Here is a 24,875-nt window from a genome sequence, read left to right as displayed (position 1 = left end):
TGAAAAATTTTGAAACATGTGGTAACTCTAATGATGTCCAAGTGACTTACCACAGTCTAGACATTTATCCAAAGAATGTCTGCTTGTTGGACTCAAAGCTAAACTTGAATCTAACACAAGTTAAACTAAATCCTAAAATTCAACTTAACTCATCTCACAAAATTATAGAATTCCCTTGATTGAAAATATAGTTTGAGTGAGGTGAATAAGGATTAATTAAAATAAATTAAATTAAATAATATTTAAATTAAAATTAACTTCAAATTAAATTGAAATTAAAATAAATTAAATTAAAATTAAAATTAAATTTGAATTAAAATAAAATTAAATTAAATTCAAATTTAAATTCAAATTTAAATTAAAATAAATTCAAATCAAATTCAAATTCAAATTCACATGCAAATAAATTAAAATTAAATTAAAATTAAAATTAAGTTAAAATAAAAATAAAAATAAAACAACTTGAACAAAGTTAAGTCAACACTTAAGCTAAACTTTTTACTCCTACTCTTGGTAGGAATCTAAATAGATATTGGATAGTGGTTACTCCCGACACATGACCAATGATCAAACGATGTTCACAAAATTAACATTTAAAAGACTAGGAACTATCTTTGGAAACAATGACAAACTTAAGATAATTAGAATATGTAACATTGAACTAGAATCTAATTTCATTATTAATAAAGTACTACTTATTAAAAATTTCAAATTTAACTTACTTAGTGTTAGTCAATTGTGTGATTCAAAGTATAAGGTTAGATTTACATCCATTGAATGTTTAATCAAACATATGAAAGATCCTACAATAAAATTAAAAAGATTTAGGAATAATAATATTTACACAATTAACCTAGCCAGCTCCTCACTTAAGTGTCACTTGACACAAAAGGAGAAAACATGGCTATGGTATAGAAGACTATCTCACACTCACTTTAGAAACCTCACCAAACTAAATGGCTTAGTTAGAGGACTACCAAAACTATCCAACTTAGACTTAACAATTTGTAATGCTTGTCAACAAGAAAAACATACCAAATCAATCCACAAACCAACTAATCAAACTCAAACTAATTCAACACTTGAATTATTACACGTAGATTTACATGGGATTAAAACCATTAATGAAAAATTATACTGTATAGTAATAATTGATGATTACTCAAGATTCACTTGGGTATAATTTAAAAAAAATAAAGATGAAATATTTAAAATATTTAGTAATTTTTGTAAATAAACTAAAAACACAAAAGACTTAGAAATCAAAATAATTAGAAGTGATAACGGTAGGGAATTTAAAAATCATAAGTTTACTAAGGTGGCGTTTGGTTTGGGAGTTTGAGAATGAGAGAATGGATTGATTCCCAAACCTTATGTGTAGTTAATGGGAATGGAATTAAAATTTTGAAATGAAATTCAAAAACTTGGGTATTGATAAAACCCACCTCCTCCCATGGATTTTAATGGGAATGAGAATGAGAATTAAGTTTTGGATGAAAATATACTTAATATATTTGTTCAATTTTACTTTCATATCACTTTTTCTCTCCTTATTATCTCTCATCATACTTTCTCTCTCCTCATTCTATCATCACATTTCTCTCTCATCATACTTTTTTTCTCCTCAATCTCTCTCATCATACTTTCTTTCTCTTTATTCTCTCTCATCACACTTTCTCTCTCCTAATTCTCTCTCATCATGCTTTCTCTCCCATCACACTCTCTTTTCTCTTTTTTTCTCATCATACTTTCTCTCTCTTCAATCTCTCTCATCACATATCTCTCTTCTCATTTCCTCTCAACACACTTTTGCTCGCTTCATTCTCTCCCAGCATACTTTCTCTCTCATTATATTTTCTCTCTCATCATATTTTTTCTCTCCTCATCCTCTCTCATCATGCTCTCTCCCATCATCTCTTATGTGTTAATTACTATTCTAAAGGCTAGTAGCCGTCCGTAATTTACCCCCTCTGTGTTGGCCCTGGGAGGAGTTGGCGAGGGTGTTGGGGGTGAGCATATTCGCCTTTTGCCACCATGCTCTCTCCCATCATACTCTCTTTCCTTATTTTTTTTCATCACACTTTCCCTCTCTTTATTATTTCTCATCATATTTTCTCTCTCATCACACATTTTCTCTCATCATTCTCTCTCATCATATTCTTCTCCCACATTAACTTTCTTTCACATCTAATTTTTTCTCTTATTTTTCTCTAAGGGTAAAATAGAAAATTTTGGCTTATTCTGATAAAAAATATTCAACTAACAAAATATTCTTTTTAAGAGTAAACTCTATGCTCATACGTATTTCTATTCCATAATATTATGATTTCCATTCTCATTCTGATTCCTAAGAAAGAACCACATGCCACCTAAATTTTGCTTAAAAAATGGATACCATCAAGAGTTCTCATGTCCTAATACACCTCAACAAAATATAATAGTTGAAAGAAAAAATAGAATCCTCCAAGAAGCCACTAGGATAATGCTTAATGAATACCAACTACCAAAATATTTCTGGACAGAAGCTATTAGTATAGCATGTTGTAAGTACCTCGGGTTAGTTTTAATATAATCAACCAGGTTAAGTTAGGTCCTGTGTATTTGATCCTTGTGTCTAAGTGTGTATGAACTTAGGAACACAAGAAGATGAGCGGAAGAAGCAACTAGCGAGAAAGATGACACGCGAAGGGAGTTGACTCGCTCAGTGCATCTGAAGGACGAGGTGCCGCAAAAGAGTACACAGGTGGGCGAGAAGGATGCATGCGACAGTCCAAGGGATGAGAAGCTAGGGAGGAAAGCTACTCGAGGAGAAGGTCGGAGTTGGGTTTAGGTGAGCTTAATTTTGAATAATTGGTGCATCACCCACACGAAGAAGTGAAAAAGACCAGTCTAGTCTACCTTGTGGAAGGCGCCTTCCATGGGCTGAAGGCACCTTTAATGCCTCATGGAAGGTGCCCTCCAACTTATGGAAGGCGTCTTCGCTAGCCGTTAGTCGAGGATAAAGTTTTATCCTCGGTAGATAAAATCTATCCGATGGAAGGCACCTTGGACCACTTTAAAGGCACATTTAAGCTGTAGATAACATTTTCTAAGGGCTATAAAAAGACCCCTAGACTTAGGAATTCCATAACAACTTGAATAACAAGTCTTGTACTATTTCCTAGTCTTTCTTTTGAGCTGTTAACTTCTGTAAGAGGCTTCTCCACCTATAACAAAAGAGAATTCTAGTGGAGCACTTTCAGAGCCTTGGATTAACTGTTGGTGCGGGTAGCACTAACGGTCTAACCCAGGTTTTGATGAATGACAAATAGGTTAAGTTAGTTTTGTTGTTGTTTGACACTTTGATCAAGTGTGCAGGAGAAGTCCAGACAGGTCGACGGGCTGACCGGATGTTTGGCACGAAGTTCAGTTAGGTCGACGGGCTGACCGGATAGCTGGCGAGAAGTCCAAGCGGGTCGACGGGCTGACCGACAATCCAGATCCTGGTCGATCGGTTCGAACACGAAAACAGGTGACAGAGTACCTTGTTGGCGAAAAAGCGAATATGTGCTTGACCGGAGAAGCATAGGGTAAGTCACTGGAAGGGAGTGACTGTGAGGACGCGTTCCCGGGAAGGGAACATTAGGCGTAGATCCGGCTTAGATCCATTTCGGATATCTAAGTCGAGATCGTGACTAGATTCCGGTCTCGGAAAGACGGAATCTAAGTTATACTGTTCTTATTTATCCGTTGAACTTTAACTATGCTGACAATCTGTTTTACAGGATATATATTTGCCTCGAACTAACTTTGTTTTGCAGGAAAAGGGAGTTTTCTGGAACAAGGTGGTCCGGGCGCCCGGAAGGCGAATTCTATCCAGCCGAGTCGTCGCAACGTGGAGCATCATGGTTTGTGCAGCTACGTCACATTCCAGGCGCCCGGAGGGGATCCAGGCGCCTGGAACAGCATATAAAAGAAGCCCCAGGCAGGAGCTTCAGATCAATTAATCAAGCTGAGAATTCTTCTACTGCTGGTCTTGCTGCTCAACGTTCAGTGCGACGCCAACAAAGCTCCGACACTACGCTCCATTCTTTTCCCTTCTTGTCGGTATTTGTTTTCAGTTTTCATTAGCATTCACTGTACGGTTCTTTTGTAATCATCATTTCGAATTGCTAGTGATTGCCCAACAAATGTCACGCCCCAGGTAGTCCCTGTCCGAAGAAATTTCGACAGCATCTCCCCTGTACGGGTGACAATATGAATCTCAGTATACATATATCTATACCTCGGCCACACTCGGCCGGAACAATACACACAAATAAGAAACAAACCACGCAGTTTATATCATTATTCCACACAATTCAATATAAAATCAATCCACGTAGTTTAATAAGGAAAGACGATATGGAATCTCGAAGATATATGTAAATAGCCTACTCCACCACAACGAAGAAAATCAATCCACGAAGTAATGAAATTATAACCGCAGCGGAAAACAAAAGTAGCAAACCCGAATGTTCAATGTAAAGTCCACAATACAAACCCACATCACAAGTATACGAATAAAAACGAATACAGAAATCGATATCTAGAAATCTTCGCGACAAAGGGCCTAGCGACTGGAATCTCTCCTGACGGCCTCAACCTGAAAAATAGTAACAACGGGGTGAGTTCAAAGAAACCAATAGACATGTACAGCAATATATATCCACCAGTAATAGCCTAAGGTACAGTCTCCTAAACCATGGGATCAAGAGTACAGTTCTCTAACCATACAACCTACGGTATAGTCTCCTAACAGAATAACAGATATGCATAGCCGAAATAAACTGTAGTAACCAGCAATAGGCATAAAGTACAGTCTATAGCAAGAATAATAAGAAAATGCATAACTGAAATAAACTGTACTCACCTGCGAGGCTTGTGCAACTGACTGTAAACATACACAGATAAAGATAGTCAGAGCAAAAGCATATAACCTGTATGCATGTCAATCATATGCAATCACCAAAATGCATCAATCATAATTAATGCAATCTGTGCATATGATGCAAATGACATGGTCACCCCTGACGCCAGTCAGAATCTCACACACAATGGTGAGACCGCGTGGGTAGGGCTGTGACACCGTGCACTCTGCCGTCACTACCCCTGAAGAGTGACTGAGTGGACGGGATGCACCGGAGTACACCTATCCTCCAACCTCAACTATAGGAGGGAGCGCGATGCTCTCATCTCCCGGTGCGCAATGACGGGGAGGGACCCCGGTGCGCTACCACGCTGCCTATCACACTACCCATGAGTGGAGCCTCCAGCGGAGCACCACCGGGCAACCTACACACCCTGTGTGCTGTGCCACTACCCATGCAATGGTCACGTGGTGTGCAGACCGACGAGCTCAACAATAATGGAGTCGTCAATCGCCCAGCATGCAATCATGCGATATGGTGCATGCGGCTACAGTATGTCATACCTGAACATATCCTCCTCCATATGTGTAGATGCCAAACAGATAAACACATATATAACAAGGATAATAAACAGCATAAATCCAAAGACATCACATATAACAATGATGTAAGTATCATGAATCCAAGAGCATGTATCACACATGTAAAGCAACTAATCCAGTAGAGTAGAGCACTATAGATATGCATCTCTATGAACACAGATAAGCATAGCAAGAAAGAAAAGCATGCTAGACTAAGGTATAGATGCTAATCGTAGCAACATGTATCAAGTATCAAATAACTGAACCAGGGAATATGCTAACTACCAATCGCTAATAATCACCTACAGGTATAGAATAAACTATAACCAGAGAAGAGAAAGATCTACCAATTACTAGTAAACATATATAAACTGCACATATCACAAGACAATATCAACAAGATAAGTAAAAGGGTACCCGCCTCCAATAGAAGGTACAGTCAATCCAAATCCGAAGTCGAGATGCCCGTCTCGAATCAGAGTCCTGCGTCAAATAACATATATATATTTTATTTAGCTAAATCCAAATAATAGCCAAATAAAATCCCTAAAATCAAATTAGGGCAAAACCCTAATCAACATAACCACAACTTACCTAACTAAACCTAATGGTCGACTAGGGTTAGTTACCTAATCCCTAATCACCAATTTGATTAGAAATCCAAACTTAGATTAAATCCAATAGTTGACTAGGGTTAATTGTCGTAACCCTAATCATTCCATTAGTTTAATCTAAGCAAACAAATCTAATCACAATCGACCACTAATTACAACCTCTAGTCAAACCTACACATAAGCCCAATTCCATGCATTTACATCAAGTATCAACTAATGAATCAATCACCATACACTTTACCTCTATCTCCAACCTCTGCTATTGATCCGCAGCCAAAGAGGTGCTGCTGGAACCCAAACAACACCACAGCAACAGAGCAGAACCTTACAGGAATCTAAAGCCTCTGTCAACAACACCATGAAAGATAGTTTCTTTACTGGATCAAAAGAACCACAACAAGCTCTACTGGAATTCCACAACAAGCTCTACTGGAATTCTTCCTCACTTCAACCGAGACCTCAATCACAATGAAGAAGAGAACATCCAAGTACTGATCTAGGGATTACAGCAAACAATTGGATCCGACAACAAGATCGCAACAAAGAAAAGAGAGTAAGAATCGGCAATGCCTTACCTCGATCGGTTGCCTCCAGAAGGTGTTGCTCAATCTGATCCAACTTGAGTAGACACATATCGTTCCGTGAACAACTCAAGAAAGAGGAACGAAGGTCAATCAACTGAAGACAACACGATTCAAACCCTCTACCGTGTGTGAAATGGAAGCTAGAACATGAAACAGTGGATCCAAGCCGGCGATGGATCTAGGGTACAATTCAGAGAGAGTCCAGGGAAGAAGGATCAAGAATTGATCACATAAACTCCTCTACAACCAACTGAAACGATGTCTTACCTTCAAATTCACATTTAGGGCATGGATCGATGGTAGCTAGGGTAAGATCGTCGTTGCCACTTGCCGTCGACGATCGGCACAAACATCACTGAACAGAAATCCCTCGGCCGAAGAAGACCTGGAGCCTGTCAAACTCCGGTGATGTGCTCCTCCAGTCTAGGCGCCAAGTTATCCGCGAGAGGGCTGAGAGAAGAGATCGAATTTGGGGCAGAGGTAAGAGGCACGAGTTCGAAGGAGAAGGAGAGTGGAGACCGGAGACTCGACAAGCTTCCCTCCTCGCTCCAAGATTGATCCCTGCCGGCGACGTCAAGAAGAGTAAAGGATCGCCCGGAGGAGAACCGCTCGAGGAACAGAGAAGAAGAGAGGAGTCGGGGAAGAGATCAGTTCGGGTTCGACGATGGGTTTAGGGGAGGAATAAGAAAAAGAAAAGTATTTTTATTTAAAACTTTTCCTCACTTAAACGGGTATCCCAAACAGGCTTTATCTGGACCCGTAGTTGATCCCCTCAAAACCCGTTGTACGAGCTCCGAAAAATTCCCAGAAAATTTCTAAAATTTCTGGAAAAAATTTATAAGGCTATTTCTCAAATAACCCTATTAATTAAATTTTCCGAGATCTCACATCCTCCCCTACTAATAAAAATTTGGTCCCCAAATTTCGCTATAACCAACAGCAAACACTAGAATATAACCAAACAGTATAAATGCTGAAAGGACTCTAACCCACATACCTCAAGAAAAGAGATGAGGGTATCGAGCTCGAATCGTATCCTCCAACTCCCATGTAGCCTTCTCGTTAGAATGATGCTGCCATCCGACTTTAACCAGTCGGACAGTCTTGTTCCACAACTGACGCTCTCTATGGTCCAGAATCCGCACCGGAACCTCCTCGTAAGTAACATCAGGCTGAATAGGAACAGATATATCTGACAGCACATGTGCCGGATCGGATACGTATCTCCTCAGCATAGATACATGGAATACATCATGAATGCCGGCTAGAGATGGTGGTAGCGCCAGACGATAAGCTACTGCTCCAATCCTCTCCAAGATCTGGAATGGCCCAATATATCGGGGAGCTAGCTTACCTCGGAGACCAAATCTCTTCACCCCTTTCATGGGTGAAACTCTAAGAAATACATGATCACCAATGGAGAACTCCAGGGGTCTCCGTCTCTGATCAGCATAACTCTTCTGACGGTCCTGAGCCTCAGACATCCTCCGTCTGATAGTACGAACTAACTGTGCATCCTGCTGAGCTCTCTGAGGTCCTATCAACTGGGCCACCCCAACCTCTTCCTAGAGGGTGGGTGTTCGACAAGACCTACCATACAACGCCTCAAACGGTGCCATCTGGATAGCCGAATGATAGCTGTTGTTGTAGGCGAACTCCACTAATGGCAGGTGATACTCCCAATTGCCTCCGAAATCCATAACGCAAGACCTCAGCAAGTCCTCAAAAGTCTGAATGGTCCTCTCTGACTGTCCATCTGTCTGCGGATGGAATGCCGTACTGAAACGGAGCTGTGCGCCCAAGGCCTGCTGCAGACTCTGCCAGAATCAGGACATGAATCGTGGGTCTCTATCTGATATAATACTCAACGGAACTCCATGCTATCTGATAATCTCTCGACAGTATAACTCTGCTAATCAATCCAGAGAATCAGTCTTCCGGATCGCTATAAAATGTGCGGATTTGGTTAATCGGTCAACGATTACCCAAATCGCATCATGGCCTCATCGAGTCCTAGGCAATCCTACCACAAAATCCATAGTAATATGCTCCCACTTCCACTCTGGAATAGGGATCCTCTGAAGTAAACCAGCAGGTCTCTGGTGCTCAGCCTTCACCTGCTGACAGATAAGACATCTAGCTACAAACTCCGCGATGTCCTTCGTCATACCGTTCCACCAATAGGAACTCCTCAAATCGCGATACATACGAGTCCCACCTGGGTGGATAGCAAATCTAGAACGATGAGCCTCCTGAAGTAACTCCTCCATGACCGGGTGAGACTGAGGTACACATAATCTGCCTCGGAAATAAACAATACCCTCGTCATCTCGGAAGCTATCTGGCTGCTAATGAACTGTAAATGCTGATCTCCGGCCTGGACCTCTCGAATCCTCATCCTGATCGACGACTGAGCAACCATGGTAACAAGAATACCTTGCTCTGTCCCTCCCTGCTCCTCAAGGCCCAACTCGGAGAATCCCTTAATCAAGTCCGTGACTAAAACTCGGTGACAAGCTAAAGTCCCTCTGGACTTCCTGCTAAGTGCATCAGCAACCACATTAGCTTTACCCGGATGGTAGCAAATAGTACAATCATAGTCCTTCAGGAACTCCATCCATCTCCTCTGTCGGAGATTGAGTTCCTTCTATGGGAAAATATATTTGAGACTCTTATGATCAGTAAGAATCTCAAAAGTAATACCATAAAGATGATGTCGCCAAATCTTCAAAGCAAAGATAATAGCGGCTAGCTCTAAATCATGTACTGGATAGTTCTTCTCATGCTCCTTCAACTGACGAGAAGCATAGGAGACTACCCTACCGTGCTGCATCAAAACAGCGCCCAAGCCCTGAAGAGATGCGTCTGTGTAAAGTATAAATCCGTCATCACCAGAAGGTAAAACCAAGACTGGTGCTGATACTAATCTCCGCTTCAACTCCTGGAAGCTGGTCTCGCAAGCCTCTGACCACGTGAACTTCACGCCTTTCCTAGTCAGACGTGACAGCGGCATAGCAATACTGGAGAAACCCTCAACAAATCATCTATAATATCCAACCAAGCCCAAGAAACTGTGGATCCCTTGTACTGACTAAACTGTCCTCTCGGAACAGAAACTCCAGACGCTACATGCTGAGCCTTCAGCGAATAGTTTCGGCTCAAGTGCCCAGGCAGTTTGCAATAATAGCAAACTGACTGTCCCAGGGTGCATGCAGAGGTGATGTGATCTGGGGATCCACATCAAGTGCATTAAGAGTCACCAGTAGACTATTTCCGGTTCTGTTGAGAAGACCGGGAACATCCTGATGAACAGCATCCTGACTTCTGGGGTCGGCCAGATGACCTAGAAGTACTCTGACCCATCTGAGGGTGATTTCTCTGCTGCTGCCCAGTAGTCTGTGGCTGTTGGATCCGTCCGGAAGTCCGATCAGTCTGCTTCCTCTTATTATCTGCATTCACTCTCCGATGAGTAGACTCAATCATGAGAGCTCTATCCAGTGTCTCTGTGTATGATGCGATACCAAGACCGACAACCTTCACCTGAAGATGCCCGTCGAGTCCCTGGACAAAATAGAGCATACGAGATTCATCCTCGACAACCAACTCAGGACAGAATCTGGCCAACCGATTAAATTCGGCATTATACTCCATCACTGAGCAGTTATTCTGTCGAAGCTTCAGAAAATCCTGCCGATGTGTCATCTGATACGCTCGGGGAAAATACTGACTCTCGAATGCCTCCCTAAATCTCGTCCAGGTAATATGCTGCTCGCCTATAATCGAGCGCTGTGTGTCCCACCAGATCTCTGCCCCGTCTCGTAAGTGGTAAGCAGCCAGCTCAGCCTTCTCCCACTCGGAGCAGGCCATGTAAAAGAATGTCCGCTCCATAGACTCTATCCAAGATTGAGCCACGCTCGGATCAGTCTCCCCGCGAAATAGCGTGAATTGGCTTTTCACCAACTCCGCCAAGGCTGGGATCCATGCTCGTGCCACAACCATATCCGTAGATATCGCTGCGGTACTGGGCAGAATCACTGGAGTTGATCTTATGGGTGGTACTGATGGATAGGTTGGAAGAGGTACCACTGGTGCTGCCACATAAACAGGGTAGGAACCACTAGTGGAACTACAGAGTAGGCATAAGTAGGGACGACTACAGGTACGATGGGCGGTACCGGTACTGCTGGTGCAGGTACCGAGTACGTAGTAACCAGCACAGATGTCTGTGGTGGTACCGAGTACGCAGTAGGCACGGCTAGAGAAGGTGCCGAGTACCCTGTAGGTACTACTGGCGGTACAAGCGAGGTAGGTACCTCTGAAGTCGGAACCGTCAGGATCTGACAGTCTAACGTGGTCACAATACCCTGAGGAGTCTATCCCTGACGGACAGGCTCAACCCTAACAGAACTCTTTGGAGACTCTGTCTCTAGAGAATCGATCGCCCTCATACATGTGCGACCACGTTTAAGTACTAGAACACGTATCATATATGTAAAAAAAATGTTATCCAGATATCACTACAGGTACGAAAACTATAAAATTACCTGATTTACCTATTGACGTCTGGAGATGTCCTGTCGCTGCTTAGCCCCAAATAGAATCAATAAAACTTCGTCAAAATGCCTCGGAATTTCGAAACGAGGAAATCGACGAAAATCCGTACAATTCGAAAATATCGAGAAAGGCTCACGAAAGTAAGCATCGTAAATCCGAAACCCGACAAGTAGGTATCGCAAAACCTTGCTCTGATACCAAATAAATTGGTATCAGATAAACCTCGAAAATCCAAAACGAAGAGCAAGTATCGTGAGCCTAGCTCTGATACCAAATAAATTGGTATCAGATAATCTCACAAGTCTAGAACACCGAAACCAGATAGGTATCGCAAACCTGCTCTGATACCAAATAAATTGGTATCAGATAAACCTCGAAAATCCAAAACGAAGAGCAAGTATCGTGAGCCTAGCTCTGGTACCAAAAATATTGGTATCAGATAAAAAGAAAATACAGAGCATCGCATCCCGTGCTCTGATACCAAATAAATTGTCACGCCCCAGGTAGTCCCTGTCCGAACAAATTTCGACAGCATCTCCCCTGTACGGGTGACAATATGAATCTCAGTATACATATATCTATACCTCGGCCACACTCGGCCGGAACAATACACACAAATAAGAAACAAACCACGCAGTTTATATCAACATTCCACACAATTCAATATAAAATCAATCCACGCAGTTTAATAAGGAAAGACGATATAGAATCTCGAAGATATATGTAAACAGCCTACTCCACCACAACGAAGAAAACCAATCCACGAAGTAATGAAATTATAACCGCAGCGGAAAACAAAAGTAGCAAACCCGAATGTTCAATGTAAAGTCCACAATACAAACCCACATCACAAGTATACGAATAAAAACGAATACAGAAATCGATATCTAGAAATCTTCGCGACAAAGGGCCTAGTGACTGGAATCTCTCATGACGACCTCAACCTGAAAAATAGTAACAATGGGGTGAGTTCAAAGAACTCAGCAGGTAAACCAATAGACATGTACAGCAATATATATCCACCAGTAATAGCCTAAGGTACAGTCTCCTAAACCATGGGATCAAGAGTACAGTTCTCTAACCATACAACCTACGGTATAGTCTCCTAACAGAATAACAGATATGCATAGCCGAAATAAACTGTAGTAACCAGCAATAGGCATAAAGTACAGTCTATAGCAAGAATAATAAGAAAATGCATAACTGAAATAAACTGTACTCACCTGCGAGGCTTGTGCAACTGACTGTAAACATACACAGATAAAGATAGTCAGAGCATATAAGCATGTATCCAATATGCATCAATCACAATTAATGCAATCTGTGCATATGATGCAAATGACATGGTCACCCCGACGCCAGTAATCTCACACACAATGGTGAGACCGTGGGTAGAGCTGTGACACCGTGCACTCTGCCGTCACTACCCCTGAAGAGTGACTGAGTGGACGGGATGCACCGGAGTACACCTATCCTCCAACCTCACTATAGGAGGGAGCGCCATGCTCTCATCTCCCGGTACACAATGACGGGGAGGGACCCCGGTGTGCTACCACGCTGCGTATCACACTACCCATGAGTGGAGCCTCCAGGTGAGCACCACCGAGCAACCTACACACCCTGTGTGCTATGCCACTACCCATGCAATGGTCACGTGGTGTGCAGGTCAATGTAGCCGGCCGACGAGCTCAACAATAATGGAGTCGTCAATCGCCCAGCATGCAATCATGCGATATGGTGCATGCGGCTACAGTATGTCATACCTGAACATATCCTCCTCCATATGTGTAGATGCCAAACAGATAAACACATATATAACAAGGATAATAAACAGCATAAATCCAAAGACATCACATATAACAATGATGTAAGTATCATGAATCCAAGAGCATGTATCACACATGTAAAGCAACTAATCCAGTAGAGTAGAGCACTATAGATATACATCTCTATGAACACAGATAAGCATAGCAAGAAAGAAAAGCATGCTAGACTAAGGTATAGATGCTAATCGTAGCAACATGTATCAAGTATCAAATAACTGAACCAGGGAATATGCTAACTACCAATCGCTAATAATCGCCTACAGGTATAGAATAAACTATAACCAGAGAAGAGAAAGATCTACCAATTACTAGTAAACATATATAAACTGCACATATCACAAGACAATATCAACAAGATAAGTCAAAGGGTACCCGCCTCCAATAGAAGGTACAGTCAATCCAAATCCGAAGTCGAGACGCCCGTCTCGAATCAGAGTCCTGCGTCAAATAACATATATATATTTTATTTAGCTAAATCCAAATAATAGCCAAATAAAATCCCTAAAATCAAATTAGGGCAAAACCCTAATCAACATAACCACAACTTACCTAACTAAACCTAATGGTCGACTAGGGTTAGTTACCTAATCCCTAATCACCAATTTGATTAGAAATCCAAACTTAGATTAAATCCAATAGTTGACTAGGGTTAATTGTCTTAACCCTAATCATTCCATTAGTTTAATCTAAGCAAACAAATCTAATCACAATCGACCACTAATTACAACCTCTAGTCAAACCTACACATAAACCCAATTCCATGCATTTACATCAAGTATCAACTAATGAATCAATCACCATACACTTTACCTCTATCTCCAACCTCTGCTATTGATCCGCAGCCAAAGAGGTGCTGCTGGAACCCAAACAACACCACAGCAACAGAGCAGAACCGTACAGGAATCTAAAGCCTCTGTCAACAACACCATGAAAGATAGTTTCTTTACTAGATCAAAAGAACCACAACAAGCTCTACTGGAATTCCACAACAAGCTCTACTGGAATTCTTCCTCACTTCAACCGAGACCTCAATCACAGTGAAGAAGAGAACATCCAAGTACTGATCTAGGGATTACAGCAAAGAATTGGATCCGACAACAAGATCGCAACAAAGAAAAGAGAGTAAGAATCGGCAATGCCTTACCTCGATCGGTTGCCTCCAGAAGGTGTTGCTCAATCTGATCCAACTTGACTAGACATAGATCGTTCCGTGAACAACTCAAGAAAGAGGAACGAAGGTCAATCAACTGAAGACAACACGATTCAAACCCTCTACCGTGTGTGAAATGGAAGCTAGAACATGAAACAGTGGATCCAAGCCTGCGATGGATCTAGGGTACAATTCAGAGAGAGTCCAGGGAAGAAGGATCAAGAATTGATCACATAAACTCCTCTACAACCAACTGAAACGATGTCTTACCTTCAAATTCACATTTAGGGCATGGATCGATGGTAGCTAGGGTAAGATCGTCGTTGCCACTTGCCGTCGACGATCGGCACAGACACCACTGAACAGAAATCCCTCGGCCGAAGAAGACCTGGAGCCTGTCAAACTCCGGTGATGTGCTCCTCCAGTCTAGGCGCCAAGTTATCCGCGAGAGGGCTGAGAGAAGAGATCGAATTTGGGGCAGAGGTAAGAGGCATGGGTTCGAAGGAGAAGGAGAGTGGAGACCGGAGACTCGACAAGCTTCCCTCCTCGCTCCAAGATTGATCCCTGCCGGCGACGTCAAGAAGAGTAAAGGATCGCCCGGAGGAGAACCGCTCGAGGAACAGAGAAGAAGAGAGGAGTCGGGGAAGAGATCAGTTCGGGTTCGGCGATGGGTTTAGGGGAGGAATAAGAAAAAGAAAAGTATTTATATTTAAAACTTTTCCTCACTTAAACGGGTATCCCAAACAGGCTTTATCTGGACCTGTAGGTGATCCCCTCAAAACCCGTTGTACGAGCTCCGAAAAATTCCCAGAAAATTTCTAAAATTTCCGGAAAAAATTTATAAGGCTATTTCTCAAATAACCCTATTAATTAAATTTTCCGAGATCTCACATCCTCCCCTACTAATAAAAATTTGGTCCCCAAATTTCGCTATAACCAACAGCAAACACTAGAATATAACTAAACAGTATAAATGCTGAAAGGACTCTAACCCACATACCTCAAGAAAAGAGATGAGGGTATCGAGCTCGAATCGTATCCTCCAACTCCCATGTAGCCTTCTCGTTAGAATGATGCTGCCATCCGACTTTAACCAGTCGGACAGTCTTGTTCCACAACTGACGCTCTCTATGGTCCAGAATCTGCACCGGAACCTCCTCGTAAGTAATATCAGGCTGAATAGGAACAGATATATCTGACAGCACATGTGCCGGATCGGATACGTATCTCCTCAGCATAGATACATGGAATACATCATGAATGCCGGCTAGAGATGGTGGTAGCGCCAGACGATAAGCTACTGCTCCAATCCTCTCCAAGATCTGGAATGGCCCAATATATCGGGGAGCTAGCTTATCTCGGAGACCAAATCTCTTCACCCCTTTCGTGGGTGAAACTCTAAGAAATACATGATCACCAATGGAGAACTCCAGGGGTCTCCGTCTCTGATCAGCATAACTTTCTGACGGTCCTGAGCCTCAGACATCCTCCGTCTGATAGTACGAACTAACTGTACATCCTGCTGAGCTCTCTGAGGTCCTATCAACTGGGCCTCCCCAACCTCTTCCCAGAGGGTGGGTGTTCGACAAGGCCTACCATACAACGCCTCAAACAGTGCCATCTGGATAGCCGAATGATAGCTGTTGTTGTAGGCGAACTCCACTAATGGCAGGTGGTCCTCCCAACTGTTCCGAAATCCATAACGCAAGACCTCAGCAAGTCCTCCAAAGTCTGAATGGTCCGCTCTGATTGTCCATCTATCTGCGGATGGAATGCCGTACTGAAACGTGTTGGGTTCTTCGGGCCACAAAAACCGCTTTTTCGCGTCGCGGAAACCCCGAAGGACCCAAAGCCGTAGATCCGTGCAATGATTCGTATACAAAATTCGAAAAACCATTTCTTGTACGAGTTCAAAAACTGATCTACTACTTAGATCTACGAGAAAAGTGTTTACCCTTGTAGCGATGCCCTTCGCGTTCCCGCTCGTCCAAATGATGCCGGATCTCAAGACCGTCAAGCGCCGGTCCTCTAGAAGTATCCACACGGACACACTAGATGGAGATGACCAAAAACCAAGGTGTGCTAGCACCTATGTGGTTCGGCCAAGGGAGGAGGAGAGGGAGAGGGAGAGCTTGAGAGGAAGAACACAAGGAAGAAGAAGAAGTTACACCACTTGAATGGGAAAAATGAAATTCACACCCAAAAACCAAGTGGCCGGCCACTTTCAAAAACACTCACCAATTAATTGCATTAATTGCAATTAATATGAAACCATTACCAATTAATTGCATTAATTGCAATTAATATGAAACCATTAAGAGAGTGGCTTTATAACTTCCATGAAGTGGCACCCATGATGATGTGGAACATCATTATTGGTCCACCTAATGCCAACTCACCAATGAGGTGGCAAAAGTTCAAGTCAAAATTGACCTTTGGTCTTCCTTCTCAAGTCAAGTCAAACTTGACTCAATCTCTACCATGGTGGATCTAATCCAACCATTTGATTCGAGCCAACTTAATATAATGAATCTAATTCATTAAATTGAATTGATTCAATGAGTCAAAATCTAAATTAGACTCATTTAACACATGAATCAACTTGAGTCGAACTCAAGTTAGCCCAATTAGGATTACTCTTAATCCAATTTGATTCATCAAATGAATCTAATCCTCTTGGTTCATCAAATGAACCTAATCTCCACCTAATTATCCTAAGTGTATGACCCTATAGGTTCTTGTAACGTTGGCAATGCCCTAAACCCATTTAGGAGCATAAGTAATGAGCGGTATCTAGCAACACATCATTACTACCCAAGTTACAAGAATGTCGAGATCCGACATCACCTTGTGACTACCAATTGTGACTACTCACAAAATAATGACAAGTGTCCTTCTATCCTAGACATCTAGATTGATCAATGTGAGGAATAGACCGTGTCATCCTCTAATCAATCTAAATCTTGAACTCCAAGTAGACTCACTCGATCAAATGAGCTCAACATCTAATGTTGACTCATTTGGGCATGGCCATGCACTTAGTGGTCTCACTCTATCAAGAATACCGATGTCGCTCCCGTCATATGGGAGGGATAGATCCCATCTACATCACTCACATCCCTCTACATAATTCGTTATATACCCAGTAATCGCCTTTATAGTCCACCCAGTTACGGGTGACGTTTGACGAAACTAAAGTACATAACTCCTTATGTAGGGATCCATGGTGACTTCAGGTCTAAGGACTAATAGTCATGCTAATAGCCACATGAGAAAGTATATGACACTCATATAACGATCCATGATACTTTCTCATGGCGGGTCATTCAGTATACATTCTCTAATGCATACCCATGTGTCAGCTTGATATCTCTATATCCATGACTTGTGAGATCAAGTCATCGAGCTGACCTACATGCTAGTCTTATTGTATTAACATTGTCCCTGAATGCTAATACTCGACTAGGAATAATTTAGAGTAGTGTTCCCTATATCATCTCACTATCGATTCAACTAATCGATTGATATAGGTATGAACCTTCTACTCAAGGACTCTATTATACTTAGTCTATTTGGCACTAATATAAATAAGTATAATAACCAAACAAAAGCCTTTATTAATATACAAGAATATGATATACATGAGTCCATACAATCATCAAATGATTGGCTCTAGGGCTCTAACTAACAATCTCCCACTAGCACTAGTGCCAATCAGTATAGGCTCTAAGGCCTAAAGACCTAGTGTGACCATCATGCTTCCTCTGTGCCAAAGCCTTGGTCAAGGGATCTGCGATGTTAGCCTCTGCACTCAGAAATCTTCACATCTCCTCTATCGATAATCTCTCGAATGAGATGGAAGCGCCGTAGTATGTGCTTGGTCCATTGGTGTGGCGAGGTTCCTTCGCTGTGCTATAGCTCCATTGTTGTCACAATAGAGCTCAACTGGGTCGGCGATGTTAGGAACCACCCCAAGTTCGATGATGAACTTGCGGATCCAAATCGCCTCCTTTCACGCCTCGATGCAAGAATATACTCCATTGTAGAATCGCCATCGTATCCTGCTTGAACTCTTCCACCGACACCACCATTAATGCAAAATACGAACCCGATTGCGATCGGTAATCATCCCGATCGGTCTGGAAGGCATCACCGTAACCCTTTACAGTTAGCTCATCATTGCCTCCATATATCAAGAAATATTCTTTAGTCCTTCGTAAGTACTTAAGAATATTCTTGACCGCTATCCAGTGACTTTCACCTGGATCTGACTGGTATCTGCTCGTCATACTCAAAGCATACGAGACATCAAGTCGAGTACATAGCATGGCGTACATGATCGATCCTATGGCTGAGGCATAAGGGATCTGATCCATGCGGTCTCTCTCCTCTCTAGAAGAGGGACCTTGAGTCTTCGAAAGACTCACGCCATGTGACATCGGCAGAAATCCCTTCTTGGAGTTCTGCATGGTAAACCGAAGGAGTACCTTGTCAATGTATGTACTCTGACTTAGGCCAAGCAATCTCTCAGATCTATCTCTATAGATCTGTATTCCTAGAATACGGGATGCCTCACCTAAGTCCTTCATTGAGAAGCAACTCCCTAGCCAGGTCTTGACAGACTGAAGCATAGGGATGTCCTTCCCAATGAGTAGTATGTCATCCACATACAATATGAGGAAGACAACTATGTTTTCTACAACCTTCTTGTAGACACAAGGCTCATCTTCGTTCTTGATGAAACCAAACTGTTTGATCGCATCATCGAATCGAAGATTCCAGCTCCGAGAATGGCCTCTAGCCATTTCTCAGAATCTGGTCTCATCACAGCTTCCTGATAGGTGGTAGGCTCATCCTCTATGAGCACAATGTCATCATGGTCAGACAAGAGAAATGAATATCTCTCAGGCTGACGACGTATCCTACTGCGAAGAGGTATGTCTACATGAACCGTTGTTGTTCCTCAACTCCTTGTGGAACAACATCATCCACAACACTTTTGTTCCAGTTCAATTTCCATCGAGGCTATTGTTCGCATCTTGAACTTCTTCAAGATCGAACGCGCTCCCACTAGTCTTTCTAGAAACAAAGTCCCTTTCTAGAAAGACCCCAGTCTTTGCCACAACTACCTTGTGCTGACTGGGAATGTAGAAGTAATATCCCTTAGTTTCCTTGGGATATCCAATGAAATAGCACTTGTCAGATTTGGGTCCTAATTTGTCTGAGACTTGACGTCGTACGTAAGCCTCACAACCCCAAATCCTCATAAAAGACACCTGGGCATCTCTCCCAGTCCATATCCTATATGGTGTCTTTATCACGGCCTTTGATGGAACTCGGTTGAGTATGAAAGCTGCCGTGTCTAGAACATATACCCATAGATATGTCGGAAGATCTGTGTGACTCATCATAGATCGTACCATATCTAATAAGGTACGATTCCTCCTTTCGGATACACCATTCCACTATGGTGTTCCAGGAGGAGTGAGTTGAGATAAAATCCCACACTCAGCTAAGTAGTCACGAAACTCATGGCTTAAGTATTCTCCACCTCGATCGGATCGAAGTATTTTAATACTCTTGCCAAGCTGGTTCTGTACTTCATTCTTGAATTCTTTCAACTTTTCAAAGGATTCAGATTTATGTGTCATCAGGTACACATAACCGTATCTACTGAAGTCATCAGTAAATGTGATGAAGTATCTATAACCGCCTCTAGCAGCAACATTGAAAGGGCCACATACATCACTATGTATGAGTCCTAACAAATCAGTTGCTCTCTCGCTATGCCCACTAAAGGGCGTCTTGGTCATCTTGCCTCATAGGCATGACTCGCATATCTCATATGATTCTAAATCAAATGAGTCCAGCAAACCATCCTTATGGAGCTGGGATAAGCGCTTGTCATTTATATGACCTAAGCGACAGTGCCAGAGGTAGGTTTGGTTCAAGTCATTCGACTTGATCCTCTTGGTATTTATGTTATAGACAGGGCTCTCTAGGTCTAGAATGTAGAGTCCGTTTATCAGAGGTGCACTACAATAGAACATATCGTTTAAAAAGACGGAACAATATTTGTTCTTTATTATAAATGAGTATCCTCTCTTGTCCAAACAAGAAACTGATATTATGTTCTTTGTCAAGGCAGGCACATAACAACAATCGTCTAATTCTAGTACTAGCCCAGAGGGCAGAGATAGATGATAATTTCCTACAGCAATAGCAGCAACTCGTGCTCCATTGCCTACTCGTAGGTCTATCTCACCCTTCGTCAATGCTCTGCTATTCCTCAGTGCTTGTACATTAGTACAAATGTGCGAAGCACATCCGGTATCTAATACCCACGATGAAGAAATAGAGAGGTTGACTTCTATAACATTTATACCTGAAGTAGAAATCTTATTTCTCTTCTTCTTAAGATCTTCCAGGTAGTCTTTGGAGTTCCTCTTCCAGTGCCTTGCTTGTCCTTGATATAGGTGACAAAGATGTTCAACCATATCGTAAGAGCTCATCAACTCATGTTGCTTCTGAAGCTCAAAGTTCATGGTTGCGAGCATAAGACAAGACACATCTAATGCGTCATCTTGATGCTTCTTGTAAGCATCTCGGTCTACTCGCGTGGCAGTGGCAGGAGGAGCCTCCGGAATGGGATGCTCCAGAACGTACAATTTACATTCTTGGGTGAGAACTATTCTCAGATTCCTGTACCAGTCCAGGAAATTTGCTCCGTTGAGCTTGTCCTTCTTAAGGACAGATCGCAGAGAGAAAATGTTCGTATTTGACGTCATGGATATTCTACAACAGAAATAAATGCAGAAATAAATATCATATTCTTTTAAAAATCATTTAATTAGGCCTTTAATTAAACGATGCTCCCACTGAATTCTATAATTCTTGTGGGACAAGATCCACATCATACTAACCCTTGAGTTAGCTTTGGCTAATACGCCCAAGGCTTAGTATGATCGGTAGGTAACGATTACCAATTACATCTCTATGCAACTCTTGTTTATAGAATCAATATCCGCATTTATATTAAAACTCGAGTTAGCTTTGGCTAATACGCCCGAGAGTTAATATAGATGTGATTTTGACCTATCTTTTCCAACCGTTGGAATAATGCCTATAGTTGACTCGATCCAACCGAGTAACTAGGAATACTCAATCTAATTGAGTTTGTATTCACCCATGCGTTGATAGGCGGGACCAAGATTGTCCCTCCGTACCCTACCAAGATAATATGTATTGCTCTGCTTTGGCAGATTCAACAATACATGTGATCGAGGTAGTGATAGGTATCACGGCACGGTTAGGCATTTAGAGTTGGTTCGATCTAGATCTAATCTAATCGAGAAGGATGCATCTTGTGCACGACTTAGATCTAATCTAATCGCAAGGGTGCATCATGTGCACGACTTAGATCTAATCTAATCATTAAGGCACTAATTAATTAATTAACTATTAAACATGCATCAGATACATAATAATTAATTAATTAATCTATTTGTGATTTAGTCATGGCCCTACTACGATCTTCTCAAGCCAATGAGAAGATCGAATGGTCAACCTAGGGTCAACAACTTCTCCAAGCTCCTCCCTTTGACCACCTTGTGTTGCTCGTGCCCGCCTCGGAACTCCGTCTCGTGTGGACCCTCCACCGCTCCAATTTGTACATTACAATTTGAAACTCGAGTTACATTCGAGTCTAAATCTAATTTACAACAAGAATAAAAGACGAGGCACGACGCGCAGGTCGCGAATAATAAAATAAATACAACACGCGAAAACACATCACGGCACGCAGGCCGTATTATGAATTACAACACAACCAATCATATTGGGTTTTGGGCCATGACTATCACAAAATTAATATATAATTCAAAATTATATATTTTCTTATTTTCTGTAATTTTAAAAATAATTTTTTTTACAATTTTACAAGTAAAATTTCCCGGCGGTCCCGTTTAGCGGTTTCGGGCGCAATCGCGGAACGGATCCCCTTGCGGGGCCCAGGGGCAGCGCCCCTACCCGCGATATAACCATCGCGAGAGTTCCTTTGCGATCCAACAGTGCCTAAACCCGCTGTCCCAAAACGATTTGGGCCGAGACATTACCGTTTCGGAAAAATCTTCCCGACGGGTTCGTTTTTAGCGATTTCGGGTGCGATTGCGGAGCAAATCCCCTTGCGGGGTTAGGGGAAGCGCCCCTACACACGATCTAACCATCGTGAGTTGCTCCGTTACGATCTAAAGGCACCCGAGTCTGCTGTCCCAAAAGATTTTGGGTCGAAACGAAGCCGTTTGGGAAAATTCTTCCCGATAGCCGAAGCCTACAAGTGTCGAGACACTTGTGCTTCGCCTATAAGGAAAAATTACCCATAAAAACATAAAAATTGAATTTTTACAGAAAATCACAGAAGTTTTGTTTTCCAAAAACCAAAAACTAACTCGTACAAGTCTTTGCACGTGGCTCTGATACCACTGTTGGGTTCTTCGGGCCACGAAAACCGCTTTTTCGTGTCGCGGAAACCCCGAAGGACCCAAAGCCGTAGATCCGTGCAAAGATTCGTTTACAAAATTTGAAAAACTATTTCTTGTACGAGTTCAAAAACTGATCTACTACTTAGATCTACGAGAAAAGTGTTTACCCTTGTAGCGATGCCCTTCGCGTTCCCGCTCGTCCAAATGATGCCGGATCTCAAGACCGTCAAGCGCCGGTCCTCTAGAAGTATCCACACGGACACACTAGATGGAGATGACCAAAAACCAAGGTGTGCTAGCACCTATGTGGTTCGGCCAAGGGAGGAGGAGAGGGAGAGGGAGAGCTTGAGAGGAAGAACACAAGGAAGAAGAAGAAGTTACACCACTTGAATGGGAAAAATGAAATTCACACCCAAAAATCAAGTGGCCGGCCACTTTCAAAAACACTCACCAATTAATTGCATTAATTGCATTAATTGCAATTAATATGAAACCATTACCAATTAATTGCATTAATTGCAATTAATTGCATTAATTGCAATTAATATGAAACCATTAAGAGAGTGGCTTTGTAACTTCCATGAAGTGGCACCCATGATGATGTGGAACATCATTATTGGTCCACCTAATGCCAACTCACCAATGAGGTGGCAAAAGGTCAAGTCAAAATTGACCTTTGGTCTTCCTTCTCAAGTCAAGTCAAACTTGACTCAATCTCTACCATGGTGGATCTAATCCAACCATTTGATTCGAGCCAACTTAATATAATGAATCTAATTCATTAAATTGAATTGATTCAATGAGTCAAAATCTAAATTAGACTCATTTAACACATGAATCAACTTGAGTCGAACTCAAGTTAGCCCAATTAGGATTACTCTTAATCCAATTTGATTTATCAAATGAATCTATCCTCTTGGTTCATCAAATGAACCTAATCTCCACCTAATTGTCCTAAGTGTGTGACCCTATAGGTTCTTGTAACGTTGGCAATGCCCTAAACCCATTTAGGAGCATAAGTAATGAGCGGTATCTAGCAACACATCATTACTACCCAAGTTACAAGAATGTCGAGATCCGACATCACCTTGTGACTACCAATTGTGACTACTCACAAAATAATGACAAGTGTCCTTCTATCCTAGACATCTAGATTGATCAATGTGAGGCATAGACCGTGTCATCCTCTAATCAATCTAAATCTTGAACTCCAAGTAGACTCACTCGATCAAATGAGCTCAACATCTAATGTTGACTCATTTGGGCATGGCCATGCACTTAGTGGTCTCACTCTATCAAGAATACCGATGTCGCTCCCATCATATGGGAGGGATAGATCCCATCTACATCACTCACATCCCTCTACATAATTCGTTATATACCCAGTAATCGCCTTTATAGTCCACCCAGTTACGGGTGACGTTTGACGAAACTAAAGTACATAACTCCTTATGTAGGGATCCATGGTGACTTCAGGTCTAAGGACTAATAGTCATACTAATAGCCACATGAGAAAGTATATGACACTCATATAACGATCCATGATACTTTCTCATGGCGGGTCATTCAGTATACATTCTCTAATGCATACCCATGTGTCAGCTTGATCTCTCTATATCCATGACTTGTGAGATCAAGTCATCGAGCTGACCTACATGCTAGTCTTATTGTATTAACATTGTCCCTGAATGCTAATACTCGACTAGGAATAATTTAGAGTAGTGTTCCCTATATCATCTCACTATCGATTCAACTAATCGATTGATATAGGTATGAACCTTCTACTCAAGGACGCTATTATACTTAGTCTATTTGGCACTAATATAAATAAGTATAATAACCAAACAAAAGCCTTTATTATTATACAAGAATATGATATACATGAGTCCATACAATCATCAAATGATTGGCTCTAGGGCTCTAACTAACAAAACGGAGCTGTGCGCCCAAGGCCTGCTGCAGACTCTGCCAGAATCAGGACGTGAATCGTGGGTCTCTATCTGATATAATACTCAACGGAACTCCATGCAATCTGATAATCTCTCGATAGTATAACTCTGCTAATCGATCCAGAGAATTAGTCTTCCGGATCGCTATAAAATGTGCGGATTTGGTTAATCGGTCAACGATTACCCAAATCGTATCATGGCCTCATCGAGTCCTAGGCAATCCTACCACAAAATCCATAGTAATATGC

Source organism: Zingiber officinale, chromosome 2B, assembly GCF_018446385.1.
Source record: "Zingiber officinale cultivar Zhangliang chromosome 2B, Zo_v1.1, whole genome shotgun sequence".
NCBI classification, from domain to species: domain Eukaryota; kingdom Viridiplantae; phylum Streptophyta; class Magnoliopsida; order Zingiberales; family Zingiberaceae; genus Zingiber; species Zingiber officinale.
Note: the sequence above shows the minus strand (reverse complement) of the source record.